Source organism: Hyperolius riggenbachi, chromosome 5 (genome assembly GCF_040937935.1).
Source record: "Hyperolius riggenbachi isolate aHypRig1 chromosome 5, aHypRig1.pri, whole genome shotgun sequence".
NCBI lineage: Eukaryota > Metazoa > Chordata > Amphibia > Anura > Hyperoliidae > Hyperolius > Hyperolius riggenbachi.
In genome coordinates this window covers 84,643,718-84,656,540 of record NC_090650.1, presented here as the reverse complement: position 1 = coordinate 84,656,540, position 12,823 = coordinate 84,643,718, and the positions used below count along the sequence as shown (strand labels likewise).

General features: G+C 42.6%; 1 protein-coding gene across 3 annotated transcripts in view; it reads left to right on the top strand.

Annotated features, from left to right (window-relative positions):
• LOC137518287 (mitogen-activated protein kinase kinase kinase 3-like) overlaps positions 1-12,823 on the top strand; it is a 200,423-nt gene that overhangs the window by 20,590 nt on the left and 167,010 nt on the right. The window contains exon 1 of one of the 3 annotated variants that reach the window (XM_068235938.1): positions 4,590-4,617. The exons of the other annotated variants lie outside the window; for them this stretch is intronic. The gene's annotated coding sequence lies outside the window, so the exon portion shown is untranslated. Of the gene's footprint in view, positions 1-4,589; positions 4,618-12,823 lie in introns of those variants that run through there. 3 annotated transcript variants of the gene reach the window in all.

Below are 12,823 nucleotides of genomic sequence, written 5' to 3'. Positions count from 1 at the left end.
AAGTACGGACGTGTGCTCCCAGCATTCTCCAGTGCAGTGCTGGGTGCCTAAACCTAGGTTCACACTGGTGTCATAAAACAGGTGGTTTCCTTTGCTGTACTGGGATGATGTCTGTTTTGTGCCAGTAGAAGTCGTGCGGTCAGTTTACAACAAAGTGTTCAAACCAGCTTTTAAGAGAACCTCAGGCCCGACGTTTTCATTGCGTTGTGTTAACCTTTTTTATTGCAGGGTTACACTAAAGCAGTGAAAGTCAATGGTGGGACATTTCGGATGTGATGAGCATCCGATCTGATGCGAAAGCATCAGCATGTTACCAATCGACATCCGCCGCGACCAATGGCAATGCACAAATTTTACGTTTTTTTCGCATGCACATGTGCGGAAGCACATTTTTTTAAATACACTTCTGTGCAATACCTATTTCGGCCACAGGAAGTGAGCGCTAGAGAGCCTCACTTATATTTTGCCTTGCTGCCATAAACAACATTACCGCACATTGCCACGGATATATCTCCAAAGCCTATTTTAAGCGTTGCGGTGTGATGCGGTCATTCAATCACACCGTAACCAAAAAGCAGGTTGCTGGTGTGAAACCGGGTTAAAGTGAGAAGGATATGGAGGCTGCCATACTTATTTCCTTTAGACAATGCATATTACCTGGCTGTCCTGCTGATCCTCTGCCTTTAATACTTTTAGCCATAGACCTTGAACAAGCATGCAAATTTTGTGCTCTGACTGAAGTCTGACTGGATTAGCAACATGCTTGTTTCAGGTGTGTGATTCTCACTGTATTACAGCCAAAGAGATCAACAGGACTGCCAGGCAACTGGTATTGCTTACAAGGAAATAAATATGAAAGCCTTGGTTTAGCTTCCCTTTAGCCACGACATTCATCAGAGCTTCATATGTCAAATGTCAACTGCAACACCCAGTGGCCACTTACTTTGTCTGAACGTCATTGGCCCTTATTCAATTCACTTTTTCACCTAAGTTTTGTTTTAGTTGATATTTTCACACCTTATCAATAAAATGCCTTTAAAATGAATGTTTACCAAGTTAAAAATAAAACAGTCAGATACTCACCTAAGGAGAGGGAAGGCTCGGTCCTAATGAGCCTTCCCTCTCCTCTCCCGGTGCCCGATCCCGCGCAGGATCCCCCGTGGCAGTATTCGACCAGTTCGGTCAAATACTGCCACTTCCGCAGCCGAAGGGAGCTTTCGGAAGCCTTCGGGAGCACTCGGGCTCCCGAAGACGGGCCGCTCCATACTATGCATGCGCGAGCGCCCTCTATGACGCACTTGCGCGTGCGTAGTACGGAGCGGCCCGTCTTCGGAAGCCCGAGTGCTCCTGAAGACCTCCGAAGTCCCTGCGGCGGCGGACGCGTACGGGGGAGCCAGCGCAGCACCGAGGGCACCGGGAGAGGAGAGGGAAGGCTCATTAGGACCGAGCCTTCCCTCTCCTTAGGTGAGTATCTGACTTTTTTATTTTTAACTTGGTAAACACTGGCTTTAAGCCGCCAGCAAGCAAGAAAATATTCAGAATCATTTTGACAGTCTTTTCCCATCTACTTTTTGATTCTTTTTCATTTTCGGTGTGCCGAAAAAGCAAGAAACTTCTTGCTTTTAGGCCTCGTTCACATCAGGGACATTTCTGTGCGCTTTTCACAGCGCATTGCCTTGTACGTTCTGCAAGGTATTGATTTTCCCATGTAATAAATGTGCCTGGTTCACATCTATGCGCTGCGCTGAGCTGCGTTACAAAAGCGTAGGGTTGCATGCAGGGCTGTGCGTTGAGCTGTAAAGTGCACATCAATGCAAGAGTTTTTTACCTCTAATTGAAAAAAAAAAAAATTTCATATGAAAACAAAGCTTTATTGACAACTGCTACAATAAGCAAAACATGCTTAAAGAGGAACTCCCGTGAAAATAATGTAATAAAAAAAAGTTCATCATTTTTACAATAATTATGTATAAATGATTTAGTCAGTGTTTGCCCATTGTAAAATATTATAAATACCTGATTTACATTCTGACATTTATTACATGGTGACATTTTTACTGCTGGCAAGTGATGTAGCTGCTGCTTGCTGTTTTGGCAGTTGGAAACAGCTGTAAACAGCTATTTCCCACAATGCAGCAAGGTTCACAGACAGTAAACTGCCAGTAGTACGTACTCAGAATTTCTTTGTGAGAGGGGTTTCAACACAATATCAGTCATACAGCGCCCCCTGATGGTCTGTTTGTGAAAAGGAATAGATTTCTCATGTAAAAGGGGGTATCAGCTACTGATTGAGATAAAGTTCAATTCTTGGTCGGAGTTTCTCTTTAACCACTTTAGTACCGGCAGTCTCTGTCCGCTTAAGTACCAGAGAACGCTGGGACCAGAAACGGCGGAATCCCGATGGACAATGACGAATCGCCGCACATACTCGCCGCAATCGCCGGCACCGCCACACGTCGGGAACTTGGGCCACCCACTCTGCGGTCTCTATGACGACAGAGTTCCTGTGAGCCGGTCAGGTGCCGGTTTCATTAGCTCCTGACCCTGCCTATCAATGTAAGCCAATGGGACCAGCTTACGTTTATAGACAGGATCAATTCAGGAGCCAATGATATCGGCTCCTGACCTGCTCACAGGGCTCTGCCGTTATAGAGACAGCAGAGTGAGTGAGATGCGGTGGGGAAATATCGGCAAGATCGCCGGGAGCGGCGAAAGCGGCGAACGCACTGCGTCAGTTGATTTAAATCTACGCCCTGACAGCCAGGTAGCCACCAAAACAGGGCGTAGATTTCAATCATTGCGGTCCGTAAGTAGTTAAAAAAAGTTCACCGCAACGTATTGAAATGCGCACTAATGCGCGCACAAACGCATGCATTTTCTATCATGCGCTTTTACACGTTTCTCAATGCACCCAATGTGATCGAAGCTTACTGATGGCTAACACTCTACTACTTCTACTTCTGGAATGCTGAAAATCCATTTTAAACAGAAGATGACAACTGCTTGATTGTACCCTCTAAAATATTATTATTATAATTCTGCATGTCAACTCACTGTGCTGCAATGTAACGGATCACATTATTCTAGCTAGCTGCATGCAGGCTTTGCATTAAATCTATGTCCAGTCTCCATTGCAGTTCCCACTTATTATAACAAGACATTACATTTATATTGTGCTTTTCTCCTTGTGGACTCAAAACACTTCAGAGCTGCAGCCCTTTAAAGCGTGGTCCATGGGCTACTGGGATCATTAGGGAGCTTTGCCCATAGACTCCTTACTGCTTTATGTACAGGCTTGAACCAACATTTGAACCCTGGTCAAAGGTTTAAACCCTACATCAAAGGCAGCAGCCTTACCTGTATGCTATCCAGCTAATGCATGCATTATGCAGCTGATCACTGCGAGCCTAGCCTCAATTTTGCAATCTAGCATCATGAACAATGTTTCTTGAATTCAATGCATTTTTTTTCTCATTTTTGTGTGCTGTAAGACTGAAAGTCATTATTACATGGAGCAGTATTGAGGAGAGGCAGTTCGATGTGTGCAGACCTCATCTCTAAATGTTACAAAGTGCCCTTTCATAGAAGGCTGCTTGTCTAACAAACTTGAGTTTCCTTTTGTATAAAAATAAACTGTTTGTATGTGGTGAATATGCTCCCCCAGCAGACTCTATACTGTGTCCTGTGAAAGCAGACTGGCTTATTGTCCCTACTTTCTATATTCAGTGCTGTGTGGGAGCTATATTTTGCTTAGTAACGGCCATGCCATTTGAAAGCAAAGCCCACAAAGAAACTCCAGTGTTATCTCCCTGGCTGGCAGGATATGTGCGTAATTGCCGACAGGAAACCCCAAAGCTGCAGAGCCATCTGATGCTTAGCAGACAGAGTGGAAACTTCTTGGAGGTTTTTGGTTAAGATGTTTTACTTGCTTGCAAATTTGCAATGAATGAATCTTAAGGAATAGTCTAGCTGCAGTGTTGCAGAGCAGGCAGAACTTAGTGCCTCATATATCGCTGAATTGTAATAAACCCATCAGAGTAAAAGACAAGTAATGTTTTTCATTGCTCTGAAAGTACCTCTTGTTTCTATACAATATGTGTAGTTGTTAATGGTCGCCCCTTCCTTCCTCACTAAACTGCTGTGATTGGCCAGTCGTCACCATCTCTGGTCATGTGATATTAGTGTCCAGATTAGGCGGCAAGCAACCTAGTGCAGCTAGATCTGTGTGAGAGTGGGGTTTGTTTCACTCATCTGCACATTTCTGGGCCAGTCCAGTATCGTCTGGTAGTCCAGTAGTTACGCTCCAATCTATAGTCCTGTCTTGTACCTGTCTGAATGCTTTCTTGTATCTGTTTTGTTACTTAGCCAAAGGCTCAGATGGTATCCACCCTGGGCAACAGTCAGTCAGTCAGTTAGTCTGTCTGTTCGTTCTTTGTCTGGTTACTCAGACTATAGGCAGCGCAACATCGCACTGCGCTGCCATTAATGGCCTCAATTCACTAACCTTAACTCCTGTCTTTAATAACTCTTCTGAGCTGTTTTACAGTTATCACCATGGTGATATAATTCTGATAACTGTAAAACAGCTCAGAAGAGTTATTAAATACAGGAGTTAAGGTTAGTGAATTGAGGTCATGTCTTATTTGTAGCAATATCGTAAGCCCAGAGCTGCAGTTGCTCTGGGCAACCTCTTCCATGGGTAGCCTCTTCCATGATTCAGCTACTAGCCTTGTTGGTCTGGGTGGTCAGAAAGTATACCCCCCAGGCATTACAATGGTATGACATGATCCCAATGAGATCTACAGACGATATGACATGAGACCTACAAAAGATATAACATTATCCTTGTGAGGCCTAAAGATGATCACATGATCACTACGATACCTACAGAAGATGTGACATGATCCCTATGAGACCTACAGACGATATGACATGATACCTATGAGCCATACAGAAGATATAACTTGAGGCCTACAGGAGATATAATATGATTCCTGTGAGCCCTACAGAAAATATAACATGATCCCCGCAAGGCCTACATGGTACTATATTCAGCATCTATGAGCTTGTCATTTTTTTGTATTGCTGGGTAACCTATAAACATATCTGGGGGCAGTCTGACTACTCCGATAAAGCATTTGGCCACCAGATGTATAGAAGACTGAGCGCTCAGATGAGATATTCTGTGGAAACCAAATACATTATAATTATGTACCCAGAATTATGGCTTTTTACATTTTAGTAAGAAGTATATAACGCATAGGAAATGCAATTACAGTACTTTCTTGTGATGTCCTTCCTAAGGACAATGTATGCATGTTTTCCACAGAAACTGGCACTGGCAGCATAGTGCATGCAAATGAACACCATTAGCATTAATAGCTGGACAACCCTTGACCTTATACACTATACGGTCATTGCTTCAGCTGTTTTGTTGTGACTTAAAATTCAAATCCAGGTAAAAAAAAAACGTTTTTCTTTTTAATAGCATTTATGTGAGAAACATACGTTCACTTTCTGTTTCTGGCAACTCTCTGACTTAAAGGATACCCGAAGTGACGTGTGACATGATGAGATAGACATGAGTATGTACAGTGCCAAGCACACTAATTACTGTGCTGTGTTCCTTTTTTCCTTTCTCTGCTTGAAAGAGTTAAATATCAGGTATGTAAGCGGCTGACTCAGTCCTGACTCAGACAGGAAGTGACTGCAGTGTGACCCTCACTGATAAGAAATTCTACCTGCAAAACACTTTCTTAGCAGAAAATGGCTTCTGCGAGCAGGAAAGAGATAAAAAGGGTCAATAGTGCATAGATTTTTAGCTCTGGCATAGTTCAATGAATGTGAGTGTCATTGCGCAAAAACAATAAAACAATTTAAAACTTAAAAAGTAGCACCCGGATCAAGTAGCATAATTTTTTTTTAGTATCAACCCACCTCAGGCTCTCTTTAAGCACACCCGAGCCAGAACATACTAGCTGATCCGAGGAGTCTAGCCAGGTTAGGTAAAGCTCGCAATAGCTCTTAGCTGGAATACGCAATACTCGAAATACAAGTGGATTGGGTGCACTAAAGTATAAAGGCAGGAGGCGGGCATGTCTACATCATCATGTCTGAAGAAGCCGATTGGGCGAAACACGTCACGTGAGTGCGCGCCATCATGCTGGTCCTCCCGTGCCTCCGCTCTCTTCCCTTATGCTTATGCTTACGCTTATGCAACTAGATGGCGCTGTCGCGCAAAAATCAAATGGACACCACCGCTCAGATGAGCCATTGTGTATCCTGATAGCGGCCATCAATACGCAGGTAATGGCTCTGCCGGCTACATTAGGAAATAGCGCTTATAATTGGAGCTGTGCTCGTGTTGACGCATATAGCGCAGTGATTTCTGGAGAGCATTGTGGAAAACTTGCCTGTAATATCAGTCTGGTTGATGCTTTGGCTGCGAGGTTGTGCATACATATACTGGTATGTATATGAACGTAATGAAAGCGTATTTCATATTGAAGGAGGCATGCTGTAATGCAACACGGGATGGATTGAAGAGCTTATATTGATGACCAATATAGCAGATGCAATAGGACCACTCCATAAATGGGCCCGAAGAAAATGTACCGGTAACTTGTGATCTATAGGTGCACCTATATAGCTCCTGGGTTAACCCTATTGCAGTATTGCTATATTAGAAGAGTTTTAATTGATTTTAAATGTGTGTTTACAGCTAATACTTGAATATATTTATTAAATTCTTTATAATTTGCATAACCTTGGCTCCCTATGTAGCTTAATTGTACAATGTGTTGCCCAGCTCCTGTCTCCAGATATCTTCCAGTTTCACTTTGTGTTGAAAAAAAATGGCTTCAACCCCTGGGTCACGACCCTGCAGAAACAGCTCTTTGCACTCCTCCGAAAGCACAGAGCATTGACAGGAGCGGAAGATTTCAGGAACGGGCAGGGGAGAGCCAGTTAGATGGCTCTGAGGGACAGGTAAGGGGCATTAGGCAGGATTTCCACTCCTGCAATGGACACCCCTTCCCCATTAGTCTACCAACAAGCTGCTTGTCAGTAACTTCAGGGGGGGGGGGGCACGGGAGCCATGGAGAGCAGTACAGAGAAAACACAGAGGTATGGAATTAGGCTGTGAGCATGCCTGTGTCCCATTTAACAAAAAAATATCCACCGTGTACATTCTAATGTGTGCATTGCATTAGTGATCAGGAACTTAGTTTAAAAAGTGTACCCGAGGCAACATGTGACATGATGAGATAAGCATGTGTATGTACAGTACAAACATATTAATAATCTGGCTGTTTTTTTTTATTTTGCTGCCTGAAAAAATTAATTTCTAGGCATGGAAGTGACAGCTTCTGTCTTGTCGGTACCTTGAGGGGAATATAGTAAACATTACTGATATTACTGAAGCATATTACAGCCATAAAACTTTTTCTGGCAGAATTCAACTTCTGAGGGCAGAGGAGAGATAGAAAAAGGTTCTTGTATTTCAAGTCTGGAACATTTAATAGGTTGCCACTGAGCAGAGACAATAAAACTTTACATCTACTTTGTAAATGTTTCAATATAAAATAAAACCATGGGATATATCTAAAAAGTATTTTTTAAGGTGTAGGAGAATAAATACAATTGCTTATCTCATCAATTTATTTTCACCTTGGGGTTCACTTTAAAGAGGAATTTTACCAAAAGATAGTAGTCGGGGAAAAAAACCCAATACATTGCAAAGTGAGACATTAAAAAATGGAAAATAGAACAAGAAATGATTGAATCTCGCTATCTTATTACCGGGTAGTTTAGATACTGCTTGCTTGGCAGTTGGAAACAGCCCTTATTTCCGACATTCCAATACAGTTCACAGACAGGAATCTGTCAGGGCCATGGCCCTGACATCATACTGTGGGAGGGGTTTCCCTACAATATCAGCCACATAGACATCTCTGATGATCTATTTGAGAAAAGGTAAAGATTTCTCATGGTAGAAGGGGTATTGACTACTGATTGGCGTGAAGTTCATTTCTGGGTTAACGTTCCTCTAAGAAACCTCAATGAAGTGTGGTGAACATGTTGCTGCTTCATTAAATGCCTAGGGTGGTCACACCAAAAAGTTGATTATATTTATGTTTGATTTGATTCGCATTTACAAAGTTTCCTAAATAATAACAACTTTTTATGAAATTATTTTTGACAGCATTGCCATGTCGCAGCAAATCAGAATGTATGAGTAGTGCTGAGAACTATGCATGCTTCCCCTGTATAGATAAACAAGCTTCCTGTGTCTTGGAGACAGAATGTCACAGTGTAACTGGGAACTGACAGCTCAGGACGTGAGATCTGGTCCAACCTGTTCTGTGTCCTTCTGTTCAGTCCAGCCCTGTTGCATAAGGCAAGCGTTATGTCAATGGGGATTTCCACGCCTCTAGCAGTGACATTCAGGAGGAAGTAATGAGCAAGAAGCCAGGCAGGCTGTTGTATTTGTGCATGAGGCAATAGGCAAGACTGAGCTTCAATACACGGTGTGTAAGTGCTGCAGTATTTGGGGAGTCCTAGCTGTGCCTTCCCCGGTGACTGATCCATTTTGCCTGACTATGTCACAAGCAGGCAGAGCTGCTTTTACTGCGCACATCTGGAATATACAAAACCTGATATTTAAAGGGCCACCGTAAAAGATATAAAATATATGTGTAAGCGAATGTATAAAATGTACATTTGTCTCAGAGTGAAATGCACTGTAAATTACTTTTTTCTATGGCATTTACAGTAGGTTGTTAAAATCCAACAGATCTGACAGATTTTAGATTAGTCCATCTCCTCATGGGTCATTCCTAAGGTGCCCATTAAAGCAGACCTGAACTCTTGCACAGCACAGAATGAAAAGTCTTTATTCCACATAAGTTGCTGAAGAAATTCATTGCTCTGTGTTTGTTTAGCCAGACGAAAGTGTCTAATTAAATTAAAGTGGACCTGAACTCAGGACTTCCTCTCTGCTCTAAAAGATAAGCAACATCATAATAACCTTTAAAGGAAAACCTTTCTCTGTTACAGCTGATACATATCCAGCAATAAATCTGTAGCGTATCTACTTCCTGCTTTCATGGAGGCAGACATAGGGTTAACATCCTGTGTTTATAAATTAACCGCTCTGTCGAGGCAGCCAGTTGACACAGCTGAGAGATTAAATTACAATTGTGATTAGTCACAAGTGAGGGAGAATTATACAGGCTAAACTCTCTAAATACATACAGGGGGCATTTCTCTATGTATTCCTCTGCCCTGTGCAAGAGTTCAAGTCCAGTTTGAGTGCCTCAAAAGGGTACTCAACTTCATAGAGGGAAGCCACTGCAGTGTGTCTACTTGCTGCGTTCATGGCAGCAGACATATTGGTAACGTCCGTTGTTTACAAATTAGCTGCTCTGCCGTAGCAGAGGAGATTCCTGAGATGACACAGCTGAGAGATCAAATTAAGGTGGTGATTAGTCACAGATGATGATGATGTAATTAGACGTGTAAACTCTCTAAATACATACAGGGTGCATTTCTCTGTTTTCCTTCTGTCCTGAGCAAGAGTTCAGGTCCACTTTTACTGAACGAAGTGTTTCTTGGTTTATTTTCCTGATAATCTGAAGGATCCTTTTACTGATTACCGTATTTTTGTGGTGGTTAATTGTTCATAGTGTAACTTGTTTTTCTCAGAGGAAATATTTGTAGCTGCTTTTTTTTAGTAAAGGAAATATTTTGTGGTATATGCCAGGAACCCCCTCTTATTGCACACAGTGTTTATGTTCTGTGCTGATGTTCCAGGATATTTTTTTTGTCTCAGCTGACTGCAAAAGCTAATACTGCTGTATCCGTGGCAATGTTAATAGGAATATGGGCTTCTGTACAGTTAAAGCAAACCGGAAGTGTAAATAAACTATTGAGATTGTATTTGTAGAATTAATTCTAAATAGAACTTTCCTTATTTTGGGATGAAGAGTTTAAAATCTCAGTTTGAAGTCTACATTTTGGGGTTGTAATATCCCAAAACATGTTAACACTTTTTTCCCCCTAAAATAGGTTCCTATATGTCCACATTTTTTTTTTTTACCTCATATGTGTGCCTTTGCCTAACTGCAGAAACCAGTGGGATTGTGGGTAGGTTTTTTTTTTTTTATTAGCTAGTAAGTATAAAGTATAAAGTTAATCTCAGCATGCAGATACCAGAAATATTCCTATTTCAGATAAGGTAAGGACACTATGACCAGAATCCCCACCTCCCTTTGAAGAGTTTACACAGTGATGTAAGCCTGTTTTCTTAGTGCTGTGGGAGGGACAGTAAGCTGCCTGTACAAATAAAGAACTGGTTTACCAACTCTTGCACTAAAACATATGTTAAAAGTAACCCAAGCACCTAGATGAGCAATCGTAGTTGTACAATTTAAAAAATCTTCTAAGCCTGCATTTAGGTGTTATGACCACCGCTAGGCCTGAACGATTTTAGGAAAAAATTGAATTGAGCGATTTCTGTCTGAAATGGCGATTTCTATTTGATTCATGATTTCCTTCAAATCAAGCTATGTTCCCCCTCTTTGCCTCTTTGTTCTCCCTCTGTACCCCTGTCTCTCTTTAGGCCCCCCTTTTCCTCTTTATGCCTCCTCTGGGTCTCTCTCTTGTCCCCTTTGTGTCTCTGTGCCCGCTCTGTTTTTCTCTGTGCCCCCTCTGTGTCTCTTGTGTCTCTCTCTGTGCCCGCTCTGTCTCTGTACCCACTCTGTCCCCCAAGCTGCATCAGTTCTGGACATAGCTTCAAGCATGAGACCAGCGATGCCCGTCTATCTATTTCGCCTCCTGCAGGCACTAATGCACGGAATACTTCCTGTATGTCATGTGACATGGAGGAACCCAGAGTTTTGCCAAGCACATGAGCTGGCAGACGGCGATAGAGGACGGACAGCGTTGGACTCGGGCGGAGGGTATGTGCAACACTGCAGGCTGCGCGTGCCGGTACTTTGGGGAAGTTTTAAACCACTTCTTCAAACTTCCCCCATGTGGAAATGACGTGATCGAGATAATTGCCGCTTTGACGATTCTGAAATTGTGATGATGAGGATCGCGATTTCGGTTTAAATTCGATTTATCTTTCAGGCCTAACCACCGCTGTGCTTTGTACATTCATAAATCCTCCCATGTTGCATTGCTTTGAGAGACAGAAGGCGTGGCTAAGCTATTGCTCACCTTCCCTCCCTGTAAAGACTTGTCAGCAAGGTGTGACGGAAAAGCCATTTCCTGTTGGAGACAATAGAGGTTGGTTGCTGCCTCAGCAGGTGGGTTATGTGGTTTAATTGCTTTGTCAGCATACACCATGTCTCCCTAGTAACTGTCATAGCTTGAGACTGACTGAGAGTATAGTGGGAGGTAGTAAGCAGGCTGCCGGAGATTTTTTTAAAATAATTTGTATACATAATGAATGTAAAAAAGATAATGTTCTAATCATTGCATACTGGGTCTTTAATAATTGAGCACATATGAGGAGCAGCAGGACCATGGATGGCTCAGACTTCTGTTCATATCATGTGGTATGGCCTTGTTAACAGGAACAGCAAAACGGTGCATGAGGAGTGACGGTGCAAGCAGTTATTGAGAAGAGGTAAGTATGCAAGCAACACCCCTATGCAACAGTACAACCCTCACCATAAATAGGAAGCATGCAAAGCCCTATGTGACAGTACAACCCAGTGGCATAGCTAAGGAGCTGTGGGCCCCGATGCAAGTTTTACATGGGCCCCCCAAGCACACTATACATAACAATTGATGCGTCACACCAAAATCTGCCAATGGCAACTACAGTGTCAGAGGTGCAAGAAGGGGATGGAGAACAGCTTGTTAATGATTACTAGTATTCAAAGTATCTATAGAAGTTATTATTTTGAGCACAGGACCAATAGAGAGCTAATACTGTAGTTGAGGAAGGGCCTTTCAGGGCCCCTCTGGCCCAAGGGCCCCGATGCGGTCGCTACCTCTGCACCCCCTATTGCTACGCCCCTGGTACAACCCTCACCATGAATAGGAAACTGGTGTTGTTTTCATCATGCCTGTACTTTTGCCAGGTAGTGGTTGTTTTTCTTGAATTGCACTGGGGTGATGGAACAAAACCAGTTTAGATATGAGTATGTAAGGAACACTTAGCACGAAAAGGTGTCAGTATTTCCTCTGTAATTTAGATATTATCATAATGTAAATAGCAGAACGTGGTCATCTGAATACAATCTAGGAGTTTGTTTGCAAAACTGAAGTGCATACATCACTCTTCTTAATACTGTCCACAGAAGTATCTGGAAAAGCTTATAGTGGTACGGGGCTAGCCTTATATAGTGAAAGTTGGGACCGTGTAATATTCCACATTTGAGGCGAATGTCCCCTTTTTCTTACACCTCATATTCATGTGTTCAGTTTTCAGCATGTTATTGCCTGGTGATTTGACATTTTGTATAATCTCTAAAGAATTATAAAACAAATACAGCTGGTGTGTAACTTTTGAATGTTCCTCTCATTGCCGTCACTGGAACTGGCTCCTAAACTTTCCTACTGGCTCTGCATTGAACAGACTGGCTCCTGCTCCCATATCCATTCCTCCACCCCTGGTTGAGAATATTAGCAGCTATGGCTGTGGTGATTCCAATTTTCCATTCTGTGTGTGCAGAACAAATCTCACGCTGCTTCCTCCCGGCATCTAAGTCATTGTTCACTTTCATTGTAAGGCATGGCGCTCAGTGAATCAGCTTTCTCTTTTAGACTAACATTGTTGACAGAAATAGTCTCAGACAAAGCAAGTGTT